At 35.6% G+C, this 26,427-nt stretch overlaps 1 non-coding gene across 1 annotated transcript in view; it reads right to left on the reverse strand.

Moving 5' to 3' along the window:
* The window catches only part of LOC105871193 (uncharacterized), an 869,222-nt gene that overhangs the window by 81,080 nt on the left and 761,715 nt on the right, over window positions 1–26,427 (reverse strand). The window contains exon 5 of the transcript XR_012922106.1: window positions 4,934–4,966. This is a non-coding gene — a transcript (uncharacterized LOC105871193). The remainder of the gene's footprint in view (window positions 1–4,933; window positions 4,967–26,427) is intronic.

Raw genomic sequence — 26,427 nt, forward strand, 5'->3', positions numbered from 1 at the left:
CACAAAAGACTAATAATCAAAATCTACAAAGAACTCAAGAAAATCTGCACGAGAATACCAAACAACTCCATTAAAAGTTGGGCAAAGATATGAAAAGAAACTTTTCAAAAGAAGATAGACTAATGGGCAATAAAAATATGAAAAAATGTTCAACATCTCTAATCATCAGGGAAATGCAAATCAAAACCACAATGAGATATCATCTAATTCCTGTGAAAATGACTTTTATCAAAAAACATCCCAAACAACATATGTTGGCATGGTTGCAGAGAGAAAGGAACTTATACACCGTTGGTGGGACTGCAAAATAGTACAATCTCTGTGGAAAGTTGTATAGAGATACCTCAAAGAACTAAAAGTAGACCTACCATTTGAACTAGCCATCCCCCTATTGGGTATTTATCCAAAAGGAAAAAAAGTCATTTTATCGAAAGACATTGGCACTTGAATGTTTTTTGCAGCACATCTTCAATCCACAATTCCAAAGATGTGGAATCATCCCCAAGTTCCCATCAATACATGAATAAATTAATAAAATGTGGTATATGTATACCATGGAGTACTACTCAGCCATAGAAATAAATATTGAAGTAATACCTTTTGTAACAACCTGATGGAACTGGAAACCATTCTTCTAAGTGAAGTATTGCAAGAATGTAAAAACAATCACCATATGTACTCACTACTACATTGAAACTATTGATCAACATTCATGTGCACTTATGGAAGTAAATCTTACCAGAAATCAAGCAGGAGGGGTATGGGATGGGTAAATTCACACCTAACAGGTACAATGCACACTATCTGGGTGACAGGTACACTTACAATTTTGACTCAAAGTGTACAAAATCAATTCATGTACCATTCTGAAATAAAAAATAATAAATAAATAAAGTGAAATAAACTAAGGTAAAAACATAATAAATATATGAATACAAGTTTAAAATACAATACTATTTATAATTGCTCTGGAGAGAATAAAATAATTAGGTAGAAATATAACAAAATATGTACAGATTCTACATGCTTAAAAATTACAAAATGCTGCTGAAAGAAATAATAAAAGACCTACATTTAAAAAAATAATGAAATAAAAATTTCTAGGATTCTCTTTCATAAGAAGGGCATGATAATAACTACAGTGGATAATGCAAACCATCAGAACATCTATATAGAGTTTATATATTTATATACAATGGTCTTGTGACCATGGCATATTGAAGGGATAGACTCTGTGTCGTAGGTAGGCTCAAAATTTGGACCCTTCAATCAAATATTTAAATATTACCTAGAGGTAGGTCTAGAGCTATGAAGAAATTTTCCCTCTATTTCTCCACAAGGGCATTGTACTTTCACAGGAGGGGCAATAATTAAGATTTGTCATTTGTCTATGGACTATAGTATACAGACCACAGTTCCATTTCACTCTATTGCTGTTTATGACCCTTGTAGATGAGAACCCTTATGTCCCATTCTATTCTGCCTTCTATAACAAAATATCACCCACTGGGTAAATTTAAACAACAGAAACTTATTTCCCACAGTTTTGGAAGCTGGGAAATTCAAGATCAAGGCACAGTCAGATGTAGTGTATGGTGAGAACCTGCTTCCTTATAGGCAGCACTTTCTGCAACGTCACATCATGTGAGTGACAAGGCAGCTCTCCTGTGCCAGTTTTATAAGGGCACTAAACCCATTCTTGAGAGATCTACACTCACGATCTAATTAATCATCTCCCCAAAGACCCCACCTCCCAATACCATCACCTTGAAGGTTAACATATGAACTTTTGGGGGACAAAACATTCATACCATAGTACCTTGTCATTGCAGATCTATACTGCACCTTTATCTAGGTGTGCTTATATAATATATAAACTCAATTCCAAAGTTGCTATCTCAGAGACCAGATTAAGAATTTTCAGTGTTATCTTACTTCATTTGAATTATAATATACCTGGCAATTTCTATTACACCAAATTAGAAGTGGCATTTTCTCCACTGAATTACAGAGGGTTCTTTCTCCCTTCCAAGTACTAACCAGGCCCGACCCTGCTTAGCTTCTGAGATCAGACAAGATCGGGCGCGTTCAGGGTGGTATGGCCGTAGACTAGGGTTCTTTCTCTACAGAAAACCTAAGCTTAACATGTTTACTTAATCACCATGATAACTGTTGCAATGAATTCAGTAGCTTGTGAAGCTGACAAATTTCCCTTCTCTGTGCTATCAATCTAATGGAGCTTAGGGTGTCCATTGCTCTCCACAGGTAGGCTGAATAAAGTGGGGTCTTTTCACTCAGTCTCCTTGCCTTTGGGCTCACCCTGAGACTGAGCATCTGAGGTTGCAGCTGCATGGCTTTTGGGTGTCAGTGAGCTGCTTTGAGGTCACTGGCCGATGTCCACCAATGGAGCATTGGCTTTCCTCATCTACTTTGGTGCACACGAACAATACATACACACAACACTCTATGGATCTCACCAAGAGGAAAGGACCTGTAATTACTTCGTTTTGTATAGCTCTTCCACTCTGTCCCTTAGATTGCCCTCCCTATCACTAGTATTGCCAGGAAAGAATGACTGACAATCTCTCCTCTCCTACCAATCTGCAGCCTTCCCTCTGTCATTCCTCACATCACCATGAATGAAGGAACTTTCTACACAAAAGGTACAAGCCATGCTGGATTCTGTCTGAGCAAGATTTGAAAATTGGCACCAAAGGTCTCCTTCTATTGACTCCCTTCTTTCTATTACCTTCTTCATCTCCTTCTCTCAGCAATCATTCAAATTGTTTTTTTCTCTCACCTTAGTGATATTTATCAAAATCTCATATTAAGAAAATAAAGCACATGCCATAACAAGATGTCACAAGTTGAAAGACAATCCCTGGTTATTTATATTTGCGCATGGTACAAAATGTTATACAATTAATACATCCCTAATGGTGAAACATTAGGGATCAAGTCCTTGAAGGAAGTTTATTTCAGAGAGGGAAAGATGCGACCTTCCCCTAATAATAATTCTAAAAATAAGAGTAATAATAGCAAAGTAATAATAATGGCAACTGTCGTTTACTGCATTCTTACAATATACCAAAGTGACTTGTAAGTATAGTATCTTATTTATTTCCTAACAATCTTATGAGGAAAGTATATTATTTCTCTCATTTTGTAACAAAGGAAATAAGGATAAGAGTTGTTAATAAGCTGGCCCAAGGTACAAGATAGTACATAGGCAAACAGGATTCAAACCCAGGCAATCTGATTTTAGATTGGATTAAATTAAATTAGATTGGCAGAGAGACATTGAAGTCCCTTTGTAGTTACAACAACTGTGTTTCTGAAAACACCCCTGGTAGTAGAATTTTCTGTTGAGGGCCTAAAAACTATCTTTAAAAATGGGCTAGGGAAATCAACGATAGTAATAAAATTGAGAAAGCCTTTATAGGTTTATTAATGTTTATTAAAATAAAATAATAAAACACCTTCCTAAATTAAATACAATATTATTTTCCCATTTTAAATTAGTTTAATAAATACTGTGCTATTAATATCCACTTACCAGTCCTTGCTCAGTAGAAAATTTTCAGTCTCTGCCTCTCACAAACTTTGCTTCAATCCACCATTTGCCATTCTTACAAAGAGTCATTCTATATCTATCTCGTCTGCTATTTGGCTGCCTAATGTCTTTTTTGTTTTAAAATTTATCGTAGCAACATTCTGTCCTTGGTCAGAAAATCTTAAAATTACTTAAAAGGTACAGGGAAATAAGACCTATGTTCTATAATTTCTATGGTATTACAGATTACTACCCCTAATAGAAATACATATGTATTTCACACAATGGTGAAAGACATCACACAGTCCATTATAAGATTAGAGTAGGAATCATTTCCTTATTTTCATACTGATAACATCCTCTTTGGCCTAATTACTTGGGAGTAGATATATATGAATACACATTAGCTGAGCAATGTTAAGGAAATGCTGCCAATTTATCAAATACAGCAAGTTAAATTAAGGACCTGTGATAATAGGTGAAGGTTTATTGTCAGAGATAGCAGGAAGTGCTGTTGAAAGGAATGGGGTTGGGATCCGGTGAAAGTGGGTCAAACTAAATATGAACATAGGAAAATCAGATGACCGGGGCCTTGTATATAATAGTAAGTATAAATATTCATTGAAAAATACATATGAATTAAAGGATGGATGGATGGGTGAATGGATGAATTAAGTAGAAAATATTAAATATTTCCAAATTCACAATTTTGCCAAGGATTGAATCAGCTATTATATTTGATTGCTATATTGCATTCTGTTAAATCCATGTTGTACTTTTCCATGCATGAGGGAGGAAAATAAAAACATAATATCTTTCAATAGCTATCTGTGAGAAACTAAGTATATCTTTCGCTCTGCTACTTTTAAAATGTTTCATATTAACATGCATGCTAAATTCTGTCATTTGTGACAACATGGATAGAACTGGAGAACATTATACTAAGTAAAATAAGTCAGGGACAGAAAAAAAAAGCACTATATGTTCTCACGTATATGTGGACTCTAAAACAATCGAAATCATAGAAACAGAGTAAAATGGTGGTTACAGAGACTGGGAAGTGGGAGAATGTGGAGATGATGGTCAAAGGTACAAAATCTCAGGGGGATTTATTTCCCTTTTTTCTAGTTCTGTTGTATAGCATGCTGTATATAGTTAAGAATAGAGTATTGTACATTTCAAAATTGCTAAGAGAGTAAATTTTAAAGGTTCATACCACAAAAATAAGTATTTGAGTTGATCGATATTTCACCTAGCTTGACTTAATTATTCCACATTGTGCTTACAAATTATTAATATATGTAACCATTCTTTATCCTATAAATTTACATAATTAAAAAGTATCAATTTATAATAAAGTCATTCATGGAAAGTACCAACCTTGGAAGCTGCATTCTGTTTTGCTCATTTTACCTAAACGAAAAAGACAAGAAAAACATAAATTTAAATGAAAGTCAATTAAAGCAACAAAAGAAGTAAAAAGTACATTTTCTTTTTCTTTTTTTTCAAGTTTTTACCCATTTTCCTTTGGACAAAGGAAAAACAACATTTAACTTTGGAGAGAGAAATACCTGATGAAACATTTTTTCTCCTAAATTTTTTAAACATTTTATGCATTTTGTATTTTGTGATAGTTTGCTTTTTAAATTTCTAAGAGACATAACGATTATGAATGATGAGTAGAGATATGGAAGGGATGTTTAATAAAAATGACAAAACTATAAAACAAATTACATAAGTAGCACTTAATTAACCCATGGAAATTTGCCATCATGATAAGATTTTTCAATAAATTCAGGCCAGAGTATTTTAAGGGGCTATTACAATTTATCCTCAGGTTCTCTATTTATGTTCTTGAACGCTGATTAGAACACAGGCGTTTGCTTCTTCTCTCCCCTCACTCCCCTAATAATCTGTTCTCCCTTATGGACCAAGTGATTATTGTGTTGTTTATAATAACTGTTCTACATTCCTTATGGAAATTGTAATTATGATGCTGAATATTCAAACTGCAAGCCACTTTTCTCAGGGAAATTGTAATTATGATAATGCAGTATTTACCCAACCAATGTTTTCTAGCCATTGTTCTCTTTGAGGAATGAAGAGGTAAGAGAAAAACACTGAAATAAAACATCCTGTTAGGATCTTAGATATATATTCAGGCAAACATAATAACAATAGATAATATTTGCTTTATAGAAAGTATGAGACAATCAGACTTACATGTATATGACACACATGTATATTACACACAAGGATACATGAATTACATAGGTTTCTCATTTAACTCACACAACAACCACATGAAGTAATGTTATTATCCCAATTTTATAGACAAAAGACCTGAAGCCTCTGTTTAGCATCATTATCTGAAAGCCTACAGAGTGTTTGATAGATCAATATACCAAATATGATTCTACTTTTGTTAAAAATACATTTTATGTATATGTAATATCTGATTATACATTAAAAAATCTAGAGGGATAAATATCAAACACTTAAGATAATCTTTTAGTAATAGGTTGAGGAGGGAAATTTTTTCACCCATGATACATAAATATTAGTGCTTGAAATGTTTATAGTAAGTATGCTTTATTTTTGTAAACAGAAAGAAATTTTTTTGAGTGTAAAAACATAGAACTGAGAACATCTAATGATAAATACAAAAATTATACTATTTCAAAAGAAAAACAAAAACCAGATAAAACACAAGGCCAATTACTAAAAAAATCTTATTAGGCAAATCCCTAGGTAGGATGCAAAGTGGACCTTTACTAACTCATATCATCTGCTTGCCTTTCTTCTACTTTGCCACATCTCTACAACCAGTGCCCCAAACAATGATAGAAGCTTTTTCCCCTTAGCTCAGCAGTGATTGTTAGGATTTTTTTCAATATTAATAAGAAATGATTGACCACCTACTACAGACAAGCACTTTATAGACATGTTTTAAAATCTCATAATAACTCTGCAAAGCAGGTATATTTTCTCTAATATTTTATGAATGATAAAGTGAGAAAAATGAGGTTCACTAAAGTCATTGATTTGCCCAAAACTTACCAAGTTGAACTGTATTCCTTTAATTTGATAAATTGACTGGTCTTGCCCAAAAGAAACTAACATTAAAAAGAAACTTGGAAACCAAGGGCAAACAAAACAGGACATTAAAAAGGCAAGAATGAAATACATAAATTAGTGAGTTTTTAGAGAACTACCGCCTTGTGCAGTTTAAGAACTTCCAGGACCTATTCTGGATCCTTTTCTCAGCTTTATTATATTTCTAACACCTTACCAAGAAATTCCATCCTTCAACCACACACACACACACACCTTTCTTAAGCCTTAGAACATCTTTCTTAAGCCTTAGAATGAATTCCTTTCTGTTCCTTCAGTAGCACCAATATGTTTCATGTAGGCCACTCAGTAATCCATTTCTGATTTCCCATGCAAAGAAAGGCTGATGAGCTATCCAACCTAATAGCTACAAGGATTAATTTCAGTATTGATCCCAAGTCTGAGTCAACAGCCACTTGGAAGTAAGCTGATTATGACACTGGACCTCTTCCACCTTAGAAGGAGGAGTGATTCAACTTGAATAGAATTGAAACAAATTCCAAATCATGGTTTGCCTTACATGCCTACGGGGCCTTTTTCTACAGAGTGTTTGATACAGGAATACACGATATACATAATATCACTCCAGACCAATGGAACTACTTGGACTAAGGTAGAACAGTAGGTGCATAATAATAGGATCCACTCATCCTAGTACACACCACATGATGTAGAAACTGGTGGTCTGATACAGTGATGGAACAGCCTTTTGATGGTGCAGCTGAAGCACCACCTTGGAGATGATATCTTGAAATACTGAGGTAACATCCTAAAGGATGTGGTAAACACTCTAAATCAATTATCATTCTTGCTACTGCATCCCCAATAGGCAGAATACATGCATTTAGAACCAAGGGTAAACAAAAACAGAGATCCTGGAAGATCCTGAGAGGAAATGTTTCCATGAGGGGACACAGTAGGAGTCTCATTAAACTTTAAGATGTATCCTGTACAAAATTACTTTGTGCTCCTGTGCCAAGAGATTGCCAGCAAGAAGAGCCACTATCCTGGTGGCAGTAACTGACTTATTTTCAGGTGAAGAAACGGCTGCTGTTAGACAAGAAGGGCAGAAAAGAATGTCTGGCATGTAGGTGATTCATGGCATATTTCTTGAAATTTACCTGTCAATTTTTGATAGTAAATGGACATGTGCAGCCATTTAAGAAGGGAATGGTGAGGAAGGGTTCGGACCCCTTAGTAATGGTCTGTATTACCCCCCAAAATAAGCCACATATGTGCTGGCTGAGGTTGAGGGAATTCTGGAATGGACAGTAGAGAAAACAATAGAGATACCTTAAGTATCCACTGTGACCTGGTGTTTAGCAGCAGTGGCAGGGGCTGTGGTTCCCACTAATCTTCCCACTAATTTCTTAGAGGTTTCCTCAAGAAAAATGACTCTGGAGGCACTGTTCTCAGATGTGATAAACTTGTTATATGAAGTAAATAGAGCCATGCTGCAGGACATCACTGAGTGAGATTCCCCTCCTTAAAAAGGCACTCATTTCCCTAGCTGCCTGAAGTGTTGATTACTGAAAGCCCACAGACAAGTCTTTCTCTGAGAATGTTTCTCTTTCCACTAGAGGGAACTGCTTTGGCCAAGGCGGGTTATTCACCCTTTCACAGACAGCTCACAACTCATGACTGATTAATATGATAGTACAAAGTCCAGGCCCCCTTTCTTCAATTTGGGATATCTATAAATATGAATTTCCTGCATGAAAACCACTCTGTCTCAGAGTTTGTTTCATGGGGAAATTTACCTAAAGCATGATTACAAAATTTAGAAGACGTGGGACTAAGTGTTGAACACAGGTATGTCTGGCTCTAAATCCCATATCCTTTCCATGATATCTCCCTGCCTCCCATTAACAATAGCTTCAACAAATTTTCAACATATTTTTCTATACACAGTAGATGTAGTCAATGATGGTATGTTTAAGCCTGTAAGTTATAAAGCATTCTTCAATGCTACATGAGATCTGCAATTATACTGCCATTGGAACATTAAGCTAATGCATTCACATCTCTTAGTATCTAAATGTTCACTGAGATAAATCAGTAGATATGCAAACACACATATTAATTTACAATATTCTATTAAAATAAAGTTGACCATTGAACAAGATGGGTTTGAACTGTACAGGTTAACTTATAAGGCAGATTCTTTCCAATAAAAGTAACATCAAGTGTGCCTCACTCTCCTGCCTCCCCTTCCACCTCCACCTTTTCTGTCTCTGCCACCCCTGAGACAGTAAGATCAACCCCACTTTTTCCTCCCCCACCTCAGCCTACTCAACTCGAAGACAACAAGGATTAAGACCTTTATGATGATCCACTTCCACTTAATGAATAGTACATACATTTTCTCTTTCTTATGATTTTCTTAACACTTTCTTTTCTCTAGCTTACATTATTGTAAGAATATAATATATAATACATATACCATAAAATATGTGTTAATCTGTTTTTGTTATCAGTGAGGCATTCAGTCAACAGTAGGACTTTTTAGTAGTTAAGTTTTGGGGAAATCACAAGTTATACATGGATATTTGAACATACAGAGAGCTAGTGCCCTAACCCCTGTGTTATTCAAGGGTCAACTGTATATATGTGCACGTGTATTTGTATATGTATATCTTTAAAATATACCTCAAGACTAATTTCAAGGTTAGTTTGACCAAAATTATGCTAGCCTATTTTCAAAGAACAGTGTGATACTTTTAATCATGCCATTTTTAAGGAAAAATTTAAGACTTCTCTGTTTAGAAAACTTAAAAGATTACTTACATAACAAGGGCTTACATTTTCTATCATAATGTAAGGATTTTATCAGGCACGAAATGTAGTCAGAACAATTTATGGTTGAGTAAAATATTACTTCAGGCAACCTTTACAATCAGAAGTTATGTAATTCTATGCTGTTTTGAGAAAATAGTTAGGATTTTATAATCAGTGAACAGTGCTTTACACTATTCCTCAAGAAATTCTGTATCAACAATTACTTTGTTTCATTCACAAGTCTTAATTCTAGATCAAGTATTTCTACTTTTCTATTTAAATGTATGTGGCATCACTGGTTTACTCATGCTATCCCACCACTATTGTGCACTAAGGGCTTAAACATGATAAATAAAAACAAGGTGTTCAATAAAATTTCTCTGACAGAAAAATAAGACAAGAAAATTTCAAGAAATCTATCCATGGTGAGGCAGAAAGTAGGTGTCATACATCAAGAAAGTACCTACTAGCTTTGGTTTCATTTTTAATTGTCTTCGGTGGTTAGTGGACAAAAGGTTATTTAGTAAATGGTGATGGAGATAACTGAAACTTATCTCAAGATGGCTTGTGTTTCCTTAATACAAGGGATGGCAAACTACAGGCCACCAAACACCATTTCTCTTTGTTTACATATTGTTTAAATCCTCTTTCTGGCTACAATAGCAGAGTTGGCTAGTTGCCACAGACTCTGTATAGCACACAAAGCCAAATATATTTACAATCTAACCATTTACAGGAAATATTTGCTGATCTCCGCTTTAAGAGACAGCCAATCAATTAATCATTCATTTATTCATCCATTAAGCAAACACATTTCAAACACATACAATGTTTCCAAAAGGTACTGGACATAGTTGGCAATATATAGATAAGACATAGTCTGTACTTTACTCTAGGTGCCAGTTTCCATGTCACCAGAGATAAGGCAGGTTACCATTAACAGAGGATATTTCAGAGGGGAGTAAATCACAAAATAAATTATTAGACTCAATGACTATAAAGGTTTCTTTCAACTATAAGATTCTTTAAAAAGGGAAGCTTCATGAAGGAAAAGGACTTAAAAAACTGGTAAATAGAAATACATGGAGAAGTAGGAGGTAAAGGTGCTCTATGTATGGAGAAAAGTCAAAGTGAGTGATCAGGAAAATGAAGACCAGTCAAGTCGAATAAGCATATAGGGTAGGAGTCAGGAAGTACAGGAGAAGAATGTCTGGAATGATGAAAAGCATTGTATCTGTATCTGGGAGGACATTCAATACCAAGATTAATATTTTATCAGGTTATTATGTAGATGGTAAAAGCTACAAAATCTTTTTTAAAAGAGGTAGTGTAAACAAAGTAAACTTCTACAAAGTTCTTTCTGACAGCAATATGTAGGATGGACTGGAAATGAAAGACAGAACAGCTGTAGTCCAGGCTTAAAATCGGAGCATGGAACACTAAGAATTTGATCAGAAGAGAGAAGCAGAAATGAATGTGTATTTCATATGAATGAGACGTGTTGGGTCCACAGCAACTCAGGCTTATCAGGTAGAAATAAGGAGCAGAGGCTGGGTGTGATGTGGGGCCTGCCGCTGAGTGTGTATTTCTTTCTCAGGGCCATCAGCTTTCTCTACATAGGGTTCAAGGGAGCATGGTAAACACCATTCTGATTTGGGTCAATATCTAAGAAAGGCCAACATTGATGGCCAGAAAGTGATATCATTCAGAACAGGATCCCTGACAGTGATTATGGCTACATAGAATGGGCTTTAGACTTTCAGAGAGAGAGCCATCATTTTTTTTCAGGGCTCTGGTTAAAGAGCAAGTCTGGAAGGTAACTTCAGAGCAAAACAAATAACCAAAAATTCAATTGTAGAGAGAATGGAAATAGGGAAAAGCCGAGTCTCTGAGTATTTGGGTGCCAATGGCAGCAAGAGTAATTCCAGGTTCCATTGGGGAGTTGGAGGCTGTAGATATATTCATGCAATATGTAACCGAGCATGGCTGTGTGTGCAGGTAACAGATCTCCAGGAATACAGGCACCACCCAAGAAGCATTTATAACTATTTTTGTGGGAAGTTCAAATGTGTCCTTTGCGATTTACACTGGAATGTACACACATTTATACTAAATACACAAAACTATACTTGTGTCTGGATTGGTACCATCAAGAGGAAAAAAGGCAACAATCTTTTCAGAAGTGTTTATTTATAAAGTCTCTCCATTATTCTTTGATTGTAATCTTGGCTTTCAAAAGGAATCTGCACCCTTTGCCCATAGTCTATCCAATTGTGTCTGATAGAAGTGTTTAGCTTGGAGAAAGCTGGCCAGGTACTAACATTGAAGAAATGACCAGATGGCCATTTATGTTGTACTTCTAGCCTAACTACCTGTTTGTTTAGAGAAGAAGCCAATGATATAAATTGGGGGAATATTTTTGGCCAAATCATTAGAATCTGAGTCAATAGGCTCAGACCATCATTCAAATTTTGTGTCTTTAAATTTTCCTTTTCCTGTTTATACATCCATGGATGTCTGCACACTTTTAATGCAGCATTTTATAGTCGAGGTATAAAAAAGCCTAAGCTTTGAATTCAGATGGACCTAGGTTGATCCCAGCATTACTATTTATTAACAGAGAAAGCTTGAGCAAGTTCTTAAACTTCACTGAGCCTGTTTCTTTATGTATTCAATGGGGATGCTTATACCTACCTCAAGGTTTGTTTTGAGACCTAGTGAGATAATATACACGTAGTGCCTGGAGTTTATTATACACAAAATAAATATTGGTTCCATTTCTTCTTTAATTCTAGTTCCGACTATTAAGCTATCTCAGCTGCTTGCATTTATCATCTCTGACATTCAAAATTTGATAGTATTGTCAGAATATCTGAAATGTCTAAAATTCAGGTAAAGATGTTCTACCATGGAATGATTCACATGGACAGAGTCATATGGAAAAACTCCTTAGATATATCTTTGAAACAATTACATTAATAAACTATGTATTGAATTTAATTAAATACCTATAACACATTAAGGACCATTAATGGGTGCTCATTTATATTAAGGGCAGAAATAATATACACAGGGAGAGTTAGCTGAACACCAATTTAACACATTTAATGCTTCCTATGTTATACATCAGCAATATTTAGAGCAAAGACTTGGATTTCATGGGGGCTCATTCACATGCAATTTGCAACTCTTCAACACCTGAAATCTTCATATAGAATATTATAATTCAGTTCTACAGGCCATATGGTACATTTCATTTGTAAGCACTAAGGCATAATGGTTAATAATACTTGCTCTGCTTTTAGACAACCACGGCATAACTCTTTAACTTGCTGTGTGATCTTTGGCAAACTACCTGAGGCTTGTGCCTCATTTCCCTCATCTCTAAATGGGGATGGTAATAAATAGCTAGGTCACTGGGCTATTGTGGGGATTAAGTGAGATATTGCAATTTATGTTCTTGATATGTTGAAATCACTAAATACTATCACTTATTTTCACAAATAGGATTTGTGGACATTTATGACATACAAAACATACATGATAATTAGAACAAAAAAGCCAAAAAGAACAAAAATTCTATAGTAAAAGGTGGTAAGTGTGGAAATAGGATCTTCCTCTCTGCCATGGGCTAATCTTTCACAAACCCAATCCATAGCCAAGTTCTGCAGGTCTAAAGGTCTCTGAGTTAAAATCCTTCATCTATAGCTCATCTACTGTAGGATGAAGACTGTTTACCCTAGCATGCATGTGAGTCTCTTCATGGGGTGACTTCTGCCCACATGGCTTGCTGACAGCACTCATCCTTTCTTTAGTAAAATTTAGATACCATAGATCTCCAATCTTATATTGTATGCATGCATAAGATCCTAGATTTTGCTACCTCTTGTCTATATACATGCGGGTGTCTCTCTCTCTATATATATATATAGACACACACACACACACACACACACACACACACACACACACACACACACATTACTTCTCCAAAAATCCTTTCTCCTCTTCTTCTTAATCTCTTGTAAGTTACTATACAGTATAAGAAAGGTTTAGGAAAGGGAATCTGTGGAGAATGTCTTGAAGAAGACATTCTCCAAAAAGGACAACATGTTCAAGGCAGGAGAAACTACTGGTGAGGCCAATGAATGAGTGAGAAGTCAAATTCTTCAAGCGATCCCTACCTGGGAAAGAAGCAGTTTATACAGAGAAACTCCCAGTACTTGAAGCCATATAGACAGGAATTTAGAGGTGAGTGAAAAACAGAGGTTTGTCACTTTCAATCCCCAACCACTAAATTAATGCTGAATGTTGATTTATGCTAATGACACTTAGCAATGTAAAATTCTCTGTAAGAGCATCTGTACAATATTTCAGATATTCCCAGGGGTGCTTAGAGAGAGGGAGTAAGTCAAGCATATAATATTGTGTAAAATTAATTAAACAGAGACTTTAATATAAGGAAGCTCTGAATTGGAAAATACATCTGTTTTGTATATGCATTTTTCCACCTCACCTGCAGCATTTAGGTTTGCTTAGAATTCCTGTGTAAAAAGGATTTGGGGTAGAGAAACCTATGATCTTTTGCTAACACAGAAAACAAAGTTATAAGCCTTGAAGGCAAGATTACACCTATGAAATCCTTTCTATATATTTTCATATTCACTAAAATAAAAATTATACAATACAACATATGTAAAAACTTATAAATATTTAGTGATAGATTATTACAGTACCAATTTCTATCTTAATAATTATTTAAATAATTTTAGATAATTTAGAAACTGTATTTAGATAATTAGTAATTTTGAATAATGCAATAAGCAAACTCACCACTCAAAACAAAAACTAGGAAGTTGACATTATGCTCTTTTTTTAAACACATGATCCCCATCTCCTCAGGAAACCAATATTCTGAATTCCATATTTATCATTACCTTCCTTTCCATTTTATATAGTCTTATTGCATCTATCAGCATTCACATAAAAATGTCTATATATGTATATATGCATGTGTATGTGTATTATGACGTTTTTAATTTAAAAATGTAATCATCTTGTATATAATTATTTGGGCTTTTTTTCAGTTAACATTTTATTATAGTTATTGATATGTTTTGATCTGCCTCTACATTTTAGTTTATTTAAATTTTCTATTCCTTTCTATACTTTTAAATAATAATCCTCTCCCTTTTTTTTCCCTGTTATTTATAAAACAAACACACACACATCAGATTCATTGAATTCCATTTCTCAAACATATATCCTGTCATGTTGGTATTAACATTCCGGACTTTTAATTTTGTATTAGTTAATATAGACTTTCTCCCTTTCTTTGCTCTTCGCAATTTTTAAAACAACTGTTTTTAACGAGGGATAAAATCACTTTTAAAATACCATGTATATTTTTGCAACATCTCCTAAGATTTATTTTCTTATCTAGATATTTTATCCAAACTGTCCCCCACAATGGGTCTTTGGCACTTTCAGAGGCTTTGTATGATAAAAAATTCCACGTCTTCACATTTATTTATTTATCTATTTAGAGACAGAGTCTCACTCTATTGCCTGGGCTAGAGTGCTGTGGCGTCAGCTTATCTCACAGCAACCTCAAACTCCTGGGCTCAAACCATCCTCCTGCCTCAGCCTCCCGAGTAGCTGGGACTACAGGCATGTGTCACCACTGCCAGCTAATTTTTAAAATATTTTTAGTTGCCTGGCTAATTTCTTTCTATTTATTTTATTAGAGATAGTGTCTCACTTTTGCTAAGGCTGGTCTCAAACTCTTGACCTCAAGCAATCCTCCCATCTTGGCCTCCCCAAGTGCTAGGATTACAGGTGTGAGCCACTATGCCCAACCATGTCTTCACATTTAAACATCGGTTAGCTGAATATCAAAGTCTAGGTCTTTTAATATTCTAAAAACTACACTCCACTGTTTTCTTGCATTCAATACTGCAGTTGCAAAACCTGATGCTAATCTGATTTAAGTTTCTTTGATGTGATCTATTTATTCCCATTAACTCTTTTTTCATTCAATCAATAGATACTAAATAAATGTGATGCACTAAGTTAGGTACTGGGGTAGAGGTGTGCACAAGAGGCATATCTGTAAATTCTTGGATTTTTCCCTCTAGGGAGATGCATTTAACAAATGCAAGAATATGTTTTTATGGCCAATTTTAAAGGAAGCATTACCTTCCTTTCACTCTCTTAAAAGATTCAGTACTTAGAATCTCTATTTCTACACCATTTACTTTGCCTGATCTGCTATGTCCAGGTCCAGGTTCCCTCTATAAAATAATTAGCCTACCTGAAGTGAGTTAAAATTAATTTGGATTATCTAGACTAGATTCAGTTTTTTTCACAGCTGCTGAGAAGTAAATTCACATTCAGGTTAAATTTGTACAAGGAGAACTCACAATCAGAGGTGGTGGGAGGGATTGCTGCATCCAACATCATGCCTCTACTCTGAATTAAGACATGTAGAAAAGACACAAATACTGTTATGATTCATAATGCTGTTTTCCCTCTTTCCAGGCAAATAAAATTAGGTTTTGTGGCTGGGAAGAAGTTATGTGCAGCTTAGAGAAAATTATGAAGCAGAAGAAAATAGAGTGAACAAAAGATAAATATTCAAAATACAATCTTGCCCTGGAAGTCTCAAATGTACTCAAACCTCTATGAATTGTGTTGGTTTCCATAAAAATACAGGATATGATAACAGACAAATATATGTGCATGTGCTTCATTAGCATACCTTTTCAGAGAACTAGGCTTAGCCACGGATTCAGAGAAGGCAAAAGAAAATGGACCTAGGGAGAAAAGGTGGATGACAGTTTGGATTTATTAGGGAAACCTGGATATCCTTGGCAACTGTGTGGACTTTATTTTTAATGAAACAACACAATTCAATATATATCTTATTACAGAACATCATTAATAAAATACTACAGTTCTGGGCCTTCTGGGAACTCAAACATGATAGCAGAAGATAATTGCCTTTGAGAGGAATATCAACAAGCATGGAATCTTTATTTCCATCTACGTTAGATTTTAACATTGGAAGGAAACATTGCACATAGTACACTGATGGCTTATATCCCTCTGCCTGCCTGAGGATCACTTGTTAGCAAAGATGTGATGAGGTACAGTACATCTCTCTTTTAAAGGGAAATACACAATGTTCATACAGTGATCAAGAACTGCCCAAGTAGGCCAGCATGGTGGCTCATGCCTGTAATCCTAGCCCTGTGGGTGGCCTAGGCGGGAGGATTGCTTGAGCTCAGGAGCTGGAGACCAGCCTGAGCAAGAGCAAGACCCCGTCTCTACCAAAAACAGAAAAAAAAAATTAGCCAGGCACAGTGGCACACACCTGTAGTCCCAGCTACTTGAGAGACTGAGGCAGGAGGATTGCTTGAGCTCAGCTGGAGTTGGAGGTTCCAGTGAGCTATAATGATGCCACTGCACTTTACCTGGGTGACAGAGTGAGACCCTGTTTCAAAAAAAGGAAAAAAAAAAGTCCAAGTTTATCCTGCTGAATCTGGCTGTGGCTTTTGACATTAATGTGCACATGAGAGGCAAGCATTTGCTACCAAGACACTACCTAAGAAAGAGAAACTCCTGTCTGTGTGCATGTGAATGTGTGTGTGTGTTTACTCCATTTTCCTTTGGTTTATATTTCCTTAAAACTGCACATATTCTCTTCCCACTCAGAGCAATTGACGATATATATTTTAAATAAATATGAAGAGCAGACAATACACAATCTAATGAATAATTCTAAAGATGGAGGGGATCTGTCATTTCAGTAAGAGACGACAGGGTATATAAATCTTTAAAAATTACTGCAATGTTTTCCAACTAATAAAAAATAAACTTTAATAGTCTCTCGGAATAATCATAGCTGATCACCTCAATTAATAGAGCAATACCTTGTGTGCTATTTGAGAATTTCTGATCTACATTTTTTTAATATGGGACTTCTAATTTTAAGTAGAAAAACAAACTATTCTAGATAGGCTTGTTATAAGGTAGGTAGGGGTTTCTTAGAATAATTCATGAGCATGAATATGTAAAAAAATTCTTAACAAAATAATTACTTTGGTTTCAACAAAGACACAAGGAAACATGAAATACTTATATTTTATATGGGGATAAAAAGGATATCAAGCAAGTTTTGAGTCTACAATGTATCTAAATATTTTTGTTGTAATTTAATTTTATTTTTTTAAATTTTTTTATTTCAGCATATGATGGGGTACAAATGTTTATGTTATGTATAATGCCTTTGCCTTACCAGAGTCAGAGCTTCAAGCATGTCCATCCTCCAGATGGTGCTCACCATACCCATTAGGTGTGTATATACTTATCCCCTCCTCCCCACTCCCATCTGCTCGACACCCAATGAATGTTATTACTATATGTGCACTTCAGTGTTGATCAGATAATACCAATTTCATGGTGAGTACATGCAGTGCTTGTTTTTCCATTGTTGTGATACCTCACCTAGTAGAATGGGTTCCAGCTCTATCCAGGATAATACAAGAGGTGCTAGATCACCACTGTTTTTTCTTGTTGAGCAGAACTCCATGGTATACATATACCACATTTTATTAATCCACTCATGTATTGACAGGCACTTGGGTTGGTCCACATCTTTGCAATTGTGAATTGTGCTGCTATAAACATTCTAGTACAGATGTCTTTTTTATAGAATGTCTTTTGTTCCTTTGGGTAGATACCCAGTAATGGGATTGCTGGATCAAATGGTAGTTCTACTTGTAGCTCTTTGAAGTATTTCCATATTACTTTCCACAGAGGTTGTACTAGTTTGCAGTCACCAGCAGTGCTGAGTGTTCCTATCTTTCTGCATCCACTTTCTAAATTTTTTTAATCACATATTGAATATATAGTAAAAATGTTTGTAAATGCCTTAGAGATAATTACAGTATAATGAGCACTGTGCACCTAATACAGGTGACCAATGTAAGCAATAGAACATGCCCATCAACTTTAAGGCTCTTATGGGTCCATCACTAGTATCAGCCACTACCCTTCCCCACCAAAGGTACCCACCTAATTTAGTGTTTTATCATTCTCCCACTGTTTGTTTGTTTGTTTGTTTGTTTTGTTTTGTTTTGGAGACAGAGTCTTTCTTTGTTGTCCAGGCTAGAGTGAGTGCTGTGGCATTAGCCTAGCTCACAGCAACTTCAAACTCCTGGGTTCAAGCTCAAGCAATCCTGCTGCCTCAGCCTCCTGAGTAGCTGGGACTACAGGCATGCGCCACCATGCCTGGCTAATTTTTTCTATATATATTAGTTGGCCAATTAATTTCTTTCTATTTTTTTATAGTAGAGACGGGAGTCTCACTCTTGCTCAGGCTGGTTTCGAACTCCTGACTTCGAGCAATCCGCCCCCCTTGGCCTCCCAGAGAGCTAGGATTACAGGCGTGAGCCACCACGCCCGGTCTCTCCCACTGTTCATTGTAGTTTTACTGAACTAGTTAATAACCTCAAGTATTCTACTTCACATGTTTTTAAAGTTTGTATAATTAGACTTGCTTTATTCTCTTTGTGTTATGCCTTTAAGACAGAATAATGTTGTTATATGCAACTGGAACTTATTCATTCTCATTAAGGCATAGTATCCCACTATGTGAATATATCACATTTTCCCTTCTCTGTTCAACTGTTGATGGACATTTGGGATTTTCTCACCATTTTGCTATTACAAACATTGCTGCTGTTAACATTTGTGCATGTGTCTCCCAGTTCAGAAATCCTGAGGCACATAAATAAGAGTTTCCTTTAGTTTTATAGCTGGAAGTAGAATGGCTAAGCCACAGGATCTGCTTTTTTTGTTCAAAGTTACTATAACATGGCAATGTGCTTTCCAAATCTGTTTATTTAAATCATGAATGTTTTAACAATTTTATTTGTTCTATATCTATGCCAAAACTTGATATAATAAAGACTTTCAATGTTTACCAATACTGTATCTAACTCTTGATTTTAATGTGTATGTCTCTGTTTATTAATGAGGTTGATGATACCTGATTCCTCATCTGTGATATGCCTATTTAAGGTACTTCCTTGTGTATTTCATGGGTTTTGACCCATGAAAAGCTCTTATTCCTTGAAGCTTCATCAGCAGGAATTGTTTGATGCCTGGACCAAATGTGGATTCAGCCAGATATAATTTGCATTTTCTCCTGCCTTGCATTTAAAAACTTTACCAAACTGCAGCAACTTTAAACATTTGACTTGAGGGTTTGTTTGGATCCTCTGAATAGAATGAATTCAGGCCACAAACCATACATGAGAGCCTGCCTGTTGTTATTAAAATTATTGTGATTTTTTTTTCTCCACTCAATGTCAAGGTTCAAGAAAGGCCATTATTTTTTGTATAAACTGGAGTGTAGACAGTTTATTTGTAATTTACCTTAAAATGTAGGTGCAGCCCTTTATGTCCTCAGATTCCTGGACTTGTCTTCCTCAGACTCTCACCTTAGACCAGCCTTGGGTGATTTTTATCTAAAGCAGTTACATTATTCTAACAAAAGATATTAAATTGCAAACATGAACTGTTCCTTTAGTTTATGTTTATAAAATTATGTATCATACATGCTGCTTACCCAGATATCTAAGAAGAACTATATCATAAATACAAACAATCTCTATATTTTGTCTCTAAATATTACTTTACAATTTCAGAGATTTCTAACCATAGATTGGAAGCTAGATATCAGAGTTTTAAAGTTTTCCCTAGTTGACATTCTTCAACTCTTTTGACCTGGCTGGGTTGGATTCCCACCTTCCATAAAGGATTGATGATCACAGCACAGAGGCATCATTCATACTTACGCAGGGCTTCTAAGCATCAGTATTCCTAAATTTCTTCCTCATCTCCTAGAAGATTCTACAGTCAGCTCCACTCATTGCCATATCACCCAGCAGGGAGCCTAGTCATCTTCCTAGAAAACCAGCAAACTGAGCACCTCAGCTTCCCACAGTAAAAAAGAAAACCTTACTTTTCATAAATGTCTCCAAAACTTTGCAGTCAGATAATCTAGACACTATTTTAAATTCAATAGACATCTAGGATTTTATTGTGCAGTTGAATAATATTTTCATTTTTAATTACATATAGAGGGCATCATAAAATTCTGATTTGAGAAGAAATGAAGTTTTAATCTAGCCCTGGCACCCTGCCATTCCAACACTCCATGCCTCCTTTTCTCTCTCCTGGTGTCAGGGTTTGGACCATTGCTAAATTGCTCTGAGTTAATTTGATAAATCATACTGAAAATATTTTTTGTAATCTGGAAAAATGTATATCTGTAACTGAGCAATCTGTTTTCTCCTTTTATAGTATCAAACTCAGTTTTTAAAGCTTGAAGTACCATAATACCAATAATAGTTACCAATTTTTTTTGAGTGTCTACTATTTACCAGACAATACGCAAGAGTTTTGCATACATTTTCTTTAATTCTTACAACTCTTTATGATGGCCCAAGATTGCCCAAGTAGGAAGTGCCTGATCTGTATTCTACCTCAAGTCACTGCTTCCACAATTTCTGCCTTACCCCGTATAAGGCTGACACTCATTGTGACCAAATAGCCTTCCCATTGTTCAAATCCAGCAGGTGATTACAAAATTAAACTATTTCTTTTAGCAAAAACACATCTGGAATTATTTGGCAAATAATAAAGGAAGAACTTTTTACTGCTAAATCTTAACATCCATGCATCATGAGTGTTTACCTTGAAGTCTTATATTATTTAATAATTATCTAGCTAAATCACTTTATGTATCAGTTTATTAGGTCTGGAATAAAGAAACAGTATAACCGATATTTTCAGCTTTGGTATTTATGAACAGTTTCCATTGTTTTCCTGCTATTAAAGTGCTGACATATGTGCATAGAATAAAAACGGGTTTACTTTGCCATATAAATGAAGGAAGAAAAATAAACCTTCAGAATGGAGTTTATGATCACAGCCCTGGCAGAACTTGCTATATACCTAAGTCTGCCATCTCCTAAACTTTCCTAGGTTCCAGTTTCCTCCCTGTAAAATGGGAATAATACACATTTGACTTCTCTCAGGTAGAGATTGTTTCATGAAGACATGAATGCAGAGCAATTTGGTTTTTCAGAGCTCAGAATTTTATTTAAAAAAACGACATTATCATGATGCTTTCGTTATTATTCCATTGTGCTATAAATCCTCTCAAATGCAGCCACAGCATAAGGAAAAAAAAATCCAACCTAGCACATCAGTGAAAAAGCTTTTATCTTTTTTTACTTTTCTCCCTTAGCAGCATTAGTTTTAAAAAATTTTGACATACTTGACAATTCAGAGAGAACGATTGTTACGGATGTAAAAGTTTCTCTGTGCAGGTACTGATCCAATAACATGTGACTCCCAGACATGTAAAACCACTAAACCATAGATGCAGGTAATTGTCACAAAAATTCTAATTCATCTTTAGTTTGCTTGCTTATTGACCCATTAACTTAAATCTAGTTTTATTTTTAAATCAGCTTTATTTTGGTATAATTTATGTATAATGCAATTCACACAGTTTGACTGTAAAATTCAATGAACTGAGACAAATTTATAAATCCATATAATAACCACCACACTGATCAAGATCGGATATTTTCATCTCATCAGAAAGTTTCCTCATGCCTCTTCGCATAGACTCAGTTTTAACTTATTGAAAATTAGATCTTATATTTAAGTTTGTGGTATTATCTTTGATTCAAAACTCTAGTACCTAGATTTCTGTCCAGTGCATGGAAATTGGAGCAGTGGGAAGCATCTATTATTCTCTTACTCTGTTATGAGTTATCATTTCCTCACAAAGACCTTCCCTGTCTGAAGGCTTTATTATTCTCTCTTTTTGTGCCCTGTTTCCCCCCTTTATCCTTGTTGTAATTTGTGTTTATGTATTTATTTATGTCTGTGTGTATTTATTTTAAGGTCTACTTCATCCACTGGACTTGAGACCTTCCAGAATTAGGAAACATTTTTTCTATTGCTAATACTTTCTTAATTAATGCATGACACTTCCTTGACATATGGAGGTTTTTTATAATTATTTTTTGAATATACTAATAAGTACCTGATTCATTTATACAACATTATTAAGCACCTACTCTAGGCAGGTGGACTGCATTATGCAGGGATCTAAGAGTGAAAAATACTTCTTAAAAAGGAGACCCTAATTTTACATTGAATCTGCAATTATATGCTTATAAAACAACACCTTGGCTATTGCCATCTTTAGTCAGCTAAGTTTTTTTCCTCTTTTAATTAGCATCCAATTGTCATTATGTATGAGGGAGAGAAGGCTGCTTCTTGAAAAAAAGTATACATTCAGCACGTTAACACTGGTTTTGGAGGTAGACACTCTTGCATCCTTTCAGTGCTGTTCATTAGTTGTTTGCACACTTAAGAGTCATGTAACTGCCCTGAGCTGTAATACTCACATTAGTAGAGAAGAAATAATAACAGTTCCAGCTTCATCTGGACTATGTTAAGGTTAAATGGACATGGGGCAAGGTATGAGGGAGGGAAGGGCACATGGGGCTTCCATGCCTTCTTGGGTCAATCCACCTTCCCAACACCTGGATGTTGTTCATCAAATATCACTGTTCCAGGTTCTAGCTCCTCAATTCCTTTAGGGATGTCAATGGGTGGGGCCAACTGTTCTGACCCTCTAATCACATGGTCTTTCTGGTGACCAGCCCCATCCTGAGCAATCCAGGGTCCCTGACCTAAGTCACCTTGTTAGTATAAACTCTGGTGTGCAATAAAGAGACTTGTTATGAATAACTAAAGAGACTCTCATCATTTAGGAAACTCCAAGGGTTTTAGGAGCTCTGTGTCCTGGAACTGGGGACAAAGACCAAAAATATTTCTTATTATATGACTGTAGTTTAATAAGTTATTTTTTTTAACTCTAAATGTAGGAAATACCACACCATTCCCAAGAGCAGGGCTATGAATGGTGTTGAGGGAGCATATATCCTTAGGAAGAATCTTAATTTTTATGGCAACCTTGTCAGAAAAATATTTGACTAATGAATCTCTCAGAAAGCCTCTTAGAGAAATTAAACCTTGTCTGAAATCAACAGCCAGTGAGTAGCTGGGCTATTTGAATTCAAGACAATCTATTCCAGGATTTATTTTCTTTTAATAAAACTATTTTTTATGTCTGACCTGTGCCTATGTGGGAGGTATTCCATGTCCTGGAGAAAAAGCAGAGACAAAGCACAAACATTGCCCTCATGGAGCTCCGATTCTAGAATATTGACTAACATTATCAATATTTGGCAAGCATATTTTCTGTTATCTAATTAAGTCCTTACAGTCCCTTTTCCTGGGAGATCAGCAGAGAAAATTACATTAATCTTATTTCATAGACAAGGAAAATGAGGCTGAAAGGGGTTATTGAGCTAGTAAACTGAATTGAACAGCCAGGACTGAAGCCTGCATTTGCAGCTACTGATTCAAGATCTGGCATTCTACTGATTGCAAAATCAATGGAAACTTCAAATTTTATCCTTAAGGCAGGAGAGGCGGTAGTTATAGTAATAGTAATATAGTGAACTATGCGCAAGACCAAACATTTATGTTTAAGATGGGACTTGGGGGTTATGGAGTCGGTAACAAAAGGTATATAAATAGCTACAGAGTGGAATGCAAGGCAAGATGCTGACATCAGGCCTTACTATGTGAAAGATATCAGCCTGACTTGCAACCTCCAGCAACACCATCCCTCTGCTTGATGGCTTTATTTAGAGTTTGCTCTGTCCCAGTGTAGCAAGGCAGGCGAAAGGTAACAGAGAATTAACGTCCGACCCCTCTCCCAAGCAGCCATCAAGGAATGACTGATGGGAGTTAGGATATAAATGTCCTTTGACCGTTAGGTGGGATAACTCTCAGGAAAGTGTTCCCATACTGGCTGCCATCGTACCCAAGCAGGATTCAGCTCCAGTTACTGAAAGTGAGAAATTGGTTGGTAACCTTTTTTGCTCTTTTATTATTATTTTTTAATCCCTTGTCTCACTCCTCTATCAATGTTTCTTGAGATTAATTCCCAAGCAAATTCCATACAGTAGAAAGCTTGTGCCAGAATCTCTGTCTGGGGGAACCAGGACTAACATCAACTGATTAGCTCAAGTAAGGGTGCCCAGTCAGTAGCCTTAGAATTAAAGGCTTGGTATCTAAGCCATATCTGGTATATATCCCAAAATCTCTTGCCAATGGAGTGTTTCACTCTCCAGAAAAGCTATGAACCATACTCTACTGGGCCTTTTTCTGTTTGAGGTCTTCGCTGTTAGTACTTTCTAACTCTGAATGCTCTCAGGGATATGAAATGTAGTTTCTTCTTACAAATCCAATGAGGATTGTTTCTTCCATCATGCAAACAGAATCAGATCACAGTGAAGAATGCCTTCTCTTCCTTCTATCCCCACTACCCTCACTACTAATGTTCTCTCCCTCTTCAACCCCTTCCCTCCTCCTTGCTTGCCCCCCTCTTTTCCTTTCTCCATCCTTTTATTCCTTCCTTCCTTTCTTCCAACAGTAAAGATAATCTTATCTAAGTCCTAGCCTTTTTGCAAGAAGGTATTTCTTTTGTTAAGAAGGTAGGCATATACAAGGTAGTTGATTAATCTTTCCTCCCTTGATGTCTTTCTTGTCTTTTCTAAACCTCTCAGAAGATTTATAGGGGTATGTAGAGGTACCGGGTAAGAAAAAAAATTATTAGTTTTAAGCTGTAACTAGAGCTTCTTTTTATTACTCAACACTATACACATAGATTCTCATTAAGAAAGAAAATCCTCTGTGAAGGAAATAATCCATTTCATTTTCCAAATGAGCACAGTGTAGCTAACAGAAAGAACAGAATTAACAATAGAATTCCCAGCCCTACCCCCTTGTCATTTTCTTCCTTAGTAAAATGAACACAAGTGGAGAGAGTATTAATTTCATTATAAGGTAGAAGAACTAAACTTGCCCCATCTTTTTGTATTTAACTCCCATCTGGCATGAGGACAGTGCTCTCTCATTCATTAGAGTATCAGACATAAAACAACCACCTATCTTGGCACTTGAGAACAGAACTTAGACATTCTTATTTTGTTAAAACATATAGAATCATTGGCATAGGAAACAAAATTAATCTGTAATTCATAGGAGTTCAGTCCCAGCCCACTTTTAAAACTGATAAATGTCCACATTTGAAATAAGCTAATGAGAGCCCTTTCCTTCTATTCCTAGAAGTAATCTCTATGATTATAAAACAAAATAAAACACAAAACAAAACAGGTCACTTATGTGCTGGTAAGAAGCAAAGGAGATGCCAAGAGTAAAAAATGCAAATAACAATATATTAATGAAAACTTTCATGAATTAAATTCAACATGAGATGTGCTGGGAAATGTCATTTTATTGTGATATTATGCACCCAAACACTATTATTCTCTTTTTCAATGACAACATATTAGAAATTTAGAAGAAAGAAAATGCATTAATTGCCAAGAAGATGAATATTATTGCATTCGGTAGACTTCAAAAGCATTTCCACTATGATACTGAAGCAAAGATATGGAAGTAAAGCCACAATAACAGAAGTAAAACAAAACTCAGGGCCTTGCTGTTCAGAGTGGTATTCCTGGTCTCCTAAGTATACAGTATGGCAGGAGACAGGCAAGTCAGCGGACAAAGCTGGCTCATGCTCTGGAATGTCAATTGTATCCAGTGGTAAACAATTTACAGTATTATTTATATATTTAAATAAACACAGATATAGTGTAAAGTCAAATGCAAAATTTTCATAACATCTAAAGATAAATATTAACATTCAGATAAGTTTCATAATTGCAGTTGGCCCATTCTGGCTATTGTCCAGACCTCTACAGGGCAAGTATACTCTCCTTGGGCCATAGGAATACTTTTCTTGGAAG

The sequence above is a fragment of the Microcebus murinus genome, chromosome 12, assembly GCF_040939455.1.
Source record: "Microcebus murinus isolate Inina chromosome 12, M.murinus_Inina_mat1.0, whole genome shotgun sequence".
Taxonomy (NCBI): domain Eukaryota; kingdom Metazoa; phylum Chordata; class Mammalia; order Primates; family Cheirogaleidae; genus Microcebus; species Microcebus murinus.